At 41.4% G+C, this 5,461-nt stretch overlaps 1 non-coding gene across 1 annotated transcript; it reads right to left on the reverse strand.

Annotated features, from left to right (window-relative positions):
- Nucleotides 1-1,121: 1,121 nt before the first annotated feature.
- Nucleotides 1,122-1,194, reverse strand: TRNAK-CUU (transfer RNA lysine (anticodon CUU)). The gene has a single exon. It is a non-coding gene; the product is annotated as a tRNA-Lys (tRNA).
- Nucleotides 1,195-5,461: the final 4,267 nt, after the last annotated feature.

Genomic DNA, 5,461 nt, shown 5'->3' on the forward strand with positions numbered 1-5,461 from the left:
AATGAACAGCTGAGATGATGAAGAAAACGTAATGAACAGCTGAGATGATGAACAACACGTAATGAACAGCTGAGATGATGAACAACACGTAATGTACAATGTTCAGCAGTGAATAGTGACTCATTTCCTTCAGTCTCTCGTGCGTCATCACTCACTTTTTCAAACGGAATTGTGGTTTGTCTTTGAGGACTGAATGACTCTTCAGCTGTCTTATGTTTAGCTGTGTTGTTGTGTCTTTCAGTGTCACTAAGTTTGGCAGGCGATGGACGATGGCTGTACTTGCAAATACATTTTGTGTCATCCCTTCTATTTCTCTTAACCACTTTTCATATTTAGGGTCTTTCAACCATTCTGCTCTAAAATGTTGAGTATATTTCTTACTCATTATTGTGTTCGTTAAATGTAATGGTCTGCACACACACACACACAACCAGTGTCACTGTCCATCATGGCCCACGGATAGTTCTGTCGCCACCCAGAGTCCGACTGAACCCGAACTGAACGGGACACTTGAGGAGTGGGAGCCCGTAGAATACACCCCAACTGAACCTGTTCGAAAATTTCTCGAACATGTTCGTTTCGATGAAAATGAAATACGTGCAATATTTGTATTGTTTTCCTTGTTATCTTAATAGGTTTAGAATAAACTTACTAAATAACATTAACATGAGTGATGTTTGAATTTCTTCATATATTGAAATAACTAAATTTGGCGCTAAATATAAAATAAAACGCCCAAAAACGAGCTAAGGTGCTAAATATGAGCTAAGGTGCTAAATCTAGTGCCAAAAGCGCTAAGTTGGCAACTCTGCTCAGCACGCAGTACTTGCCGAGAAGCAACGGAAAAAGTTTGGCGCTCTCGGCTCGGTTAAGCAGTACCCGCTGGCCCTGCTGAATGGCAAAGCTATTTTCTTAGCTGGTGGAAGGTAATTAGGTCTGTGTTACCTGTTGGGCATATGTAATCTTTGGAAATCTCTCTCTTTACCTCTCTCTGTCTGTCTTTCTCTCTTCGCTTAAACTGTTTAAACAGTTCATGGAACCATGGCAGATTGGTTGATCTAGACGAGCGGTGGGTGGTATGTTCAGAAGCTGTTTCATGTTACATCATAGAAAACTGTTACCGCCCAACGTGGGGCTCGAACCCACGACCCCGAGATTAAGAGTCTCGTGCTCTACCGACTGAGCTAGCCGGGCTTATATACAACCTTGTTCGTGTGTATGTGTGTGTCTAAGCGAGGTCAATAACCACCATCATTAACCCCTAACAACGCTGTATGATCAGCGATAAGGTTCAATAACTCACCTGAGGTCACATGATGGATACATAAGGGGATCCGACCATGACCTTATCAACGTCCTGAGACCCCGACTGATGTGTCAGGTTAGATAAGAGGCATAACATCCTCTCTGTCTGATGTTGTGAGAGTAAGACACTAATGGTTAGGAGGCAGCAAGTGTGTCTGGAGACACTCTCCTCTCTGTCTGATGTTGTGAGAGTAAGACACTAATGGTTAGGAGGCAGCAAGTGTGTCTGGAGACACTCTCCTCTCTGTCTGATGTTGTGAGAGTAAGACACAAATGGTTAGGAGGCAACAAGTGTGTCTGGATGGAGACACTCTCCTCTGTCTGATGTTGTGAGAGTAAGACACAAATGGTTAGGAGGCAACAAGTGTGTCTGGAGACACTCTCCTCTCTGTCTGATGTTGTGAGAGTAAGACACTAATGGTTAGGAGGCAGCAAGTGTGTCTGGATGGAGACACTCTCCTCTCTGTCTGATGTTGTGAGAGTAAGACACAAATGGTTAGGAGGCAGCAAGTGTGTCTGGAGACACTCTCCTCTCTGTCTGATGTTGTGAGAGTAAGACACTAATGGTTAGGAGGCAGCAAGTGTGTCTGGAGACACTCTCCTCTCTGTCTGATGTTGTGAGAGTAAGACACTAATGGTTAGGCGGCAGCAAGTGTGTCTGAAGAAGGGTAGTAGATGGTGGGGCCAAGCCTGATGTGTTGATCAAGTAACATATGCAAGATAATGGTTGGTTGGTTGTCTGGTTAGTGAGGATTTAGGCCCATCAACTGCCAGGGTCAATAGGCACATGAACATCAAGTTACAACCACCACGCCAATAGTCTTTAACTCCTTTAGGTGTTGATGATAATTCTAATACCACATACACTATATATACCTGGCCCTAGACCCTAACATAGGTACATCAATGATTATATCATTGAAATGTTGACGTAGAAAAACACGAATTACATTTGATTTTGTCTATGATATGGCTATTTTGGTTCATATAAACTAATCTGTAGAATTCATTCAATGGTTTTTATCAAAAGCATACATATCATAAGAATCAATATAGTTTATCAGTTATTGATAAAAGTAATACAAAATGAATCTGAAAGGTTGATCATAACGATATTATAAATACAGTTCTGTAAGTCTTCATTTGAAGAAATTAGTAGCAGTATGATTTAAGACCAGTAGGTTTCCCTCGTACCATAATGATTTAAGACCAGTAGGTTTCCCTCGTACCATAATGATTTAAGACCAGTAGGTTTCCCTCGTACCATAATGATTTAAGACCAGTAGGTTTCCCTCGTACCATAATGATTTAAGACCAGTAGGCTTCCCTCGTACCATAATGATTTAAGACCAGTAGGTTTCCCTCGTACCATAATGATTTAAGACCAGTAGGTTTCCCTCGTACCATAATGATTTAAGACCAGTAGGTTTCCCTCGTACCATAATGATTTAAGACCAGTAGGTTTCCCTCGTACCATAATGATTTAAGACCAGTAGGCTTCCCTCGTACCATAATGATTTAAGACCAGTAGGTTTCCCTCGTACCATAATGATTTAAGACCAGTAGGTTTCCCTCGTACCATAATGATTTAAGACCAGTAGGTTTCCCTCGTACCATAATGATTTAAGACCAGTAGGTCTCCCTCGTACCATAATGATTTAAGACCAGTAGGTTTCCCTCGTACCATAATGATTTAAGACCAGTAGGTTTCCCTCGTACCATAATGATTTAAGACCAGTAGGTTTCCCTCGTACCATAATGATTTAAGACCAGTAGGTCTCCCTCGTACCATAATGATTTAAGACCAGTAGGTTTCCCTCGTACCATAATGATTTAAGACCAGTAGGTCTCCCTCGTACCATAATGATTTAAGACCAGTAGGTTTCCCTCGTACCATAATGATTTAAGACCAGTAGGTCTCCCTCGTACCATAATGATTTAAGACCAGTAGGTTTCCCTCGTACCATAATGATTTAAGACCAGTAGGTTTCCCTCGTACCATAAAACCTTTTATGAAGTAAATCTTGAAAGTAATTTAATATTTCTGAAGGATAATGGCTATACCTATGGTAACACCAACTGTTTATGTACAACCCGTATCTATTCTTCTCTTGTCAGTATTCACAACCAAGTATAACGTCTGCAGTTTGTTTTTGACCTTCTTCAACGATATATTCATCTAAACATGTTGGGAAGTAGACGTGATTTACACAACAAATTCTCACGTGGCTGTACAAGTGCTAACAACAGTTTGACTTGTCACACATATATGCACCCACCCACCCTGGCCTCCAGAAAAGTTATGGTATACGCATATTAGCGGTATTGAAGGATCAGCCTATATATATTATTTCATTTTTAGTATAAATCCCACGATAGAATACTGAATTATGTCATACATTTCATGGTGATCAATAATTGGTGTGATAGAGTCTATATCCAGCCATGTATCTCCCATAACATATCTTTTAGTTGACCAGAAGATTGACTGGGAGGTCGACCAGGGGTTGACTTTCAAGTCTACCTGGAGTCAGGTGAGAACTGGTATGTTTACATGCAAGTCTTTATCGTCTTCTATTGCTTAAAGATAGGAAGAAGTCCTTGAGCTACACACTGGGTTAATTATTTACACGCTCTATATATAAGAAAAAAAGAAATGACATGTTAAGAAGTAAATGTTACATCAAAACAAATTCTTAGGTACGCTATGCATGTCTAACTGACCAACTTTCATACAAATCTGCACCCTGGGTCTCCAGAAACATCAGTGGATACGCTTATTATAGCTATAGAATGATTAGATGTTTAATATTTGATTATAGATATCTACTGAGAAAATACATATATTCCCTGGTGATCAATAATAGTTGTAACCGGCTGTCTCTGTCTATCATCATTACTCCATTCTCAATATGATACGTTAGATCAAGCACATACAAACTCCGCATCACCCACACATGGAAGACGTCACTGCCTATCCAGCCAAGCCGGGGGAGCTATAACCAGGACCTCACACCTGGGAAGGTGTCACCTGGTACGTCCGGCGGTTGGAAGATTTGGCTGGAGTCAAGAACAAACACCTAACTAAGGTTGTTTACCCAGGCCACCTCCCCTGCCTGCCTGCCCGACCACACCTGGTAAACATAAGCAACAGGTGAAGACACACACCCTGCACTACCTCACTGGCTACGGTGGCAGCCTTCGTCACTCAGGTAAGAGTCCTCGTGACCGGTGTTGGGAGGAGACCGTCTACTGTTGACCAGCCTTACGTATACAGGAGGTGTGGGGTGCGTGGGTGGGTGGTGGTCAGGTGGTCAACACACAATGTTCTCAGGAGCGTCTGGAGGAGGAGGAGGAGGAGGGTTCCTGGTAGTTAGTGGAGAGTTCAACGTGCCGGAGCTCAGTGCTGTCTGTAGTTGGTCGTGTGTAAAGGCTGGATCATCTTCTGTCATGAGAAACAATGTTTGTAAGTTACTGTATACAATTGTTATCTGTTGCTGAATCATCATGAAACCTGGATACATAATCATGTATTCTGAATATGATCAAATTGATTATCTGTTGTGAGAGTCACCAGGTCTGCGCTTGACATGTCTTACGACAACATGTTCTCAGAAACTATTATTTTCTGTACAGTTATGTTATTGTTATGTTAACCAAGTCTTCTCTTAGTATGTTCACATGTTCACCAAGTCTTCTCTTAGTAGTTATGATTTGTGTCACATTAGCCAGGTCTTCACCTGACAGTTTGGTTGTTGTTGTTGTTGTTGTTCTTCTTCTTCTTCTTCTTCTTCTTCTTCTTCTTCTTCTTCTTCTATTACGGGTCCTCGCTTCTACACGTCCGTTTTCATCTTGCCTAACAGGTCATTTCTTGTTTACAGATTCGTCAGGTCCTTGCCTGGCTCGGGCCCTTATCATACGGCCTCTGTAACACGTAAGTATGTTTTATTATCTCTGAATTTACAGCTGTCAACAGGTAAAGTTCGATAAACCAGAATGTGTACCGTACAGAAAAGCAAACAAATAACACAATTTGCAAGATGATAACAGTCGATATTAGCCATCAGCAGGTAAGGTCATCAAGCCACACCATACATACGTCAGACAGTAACATCAGTTGTATAACAGGATGTATATATGTTGTTGGATTTAAGGG

This window comes from Panulirus ornatus, chromosome 12, assembly GCF_036320965.1.
Source record: "Panulirus ornatus isolate Po-2019 chromosome 12, ASM3632096v1, whole genome shotgun sequence".
Classification (NCBI taxonomy): Eukaryota; Metazoa; Arthropoda; class Malacostraca; order Decapoda; family Palinuridae; genus Panulirus; species Panulirus ornatus.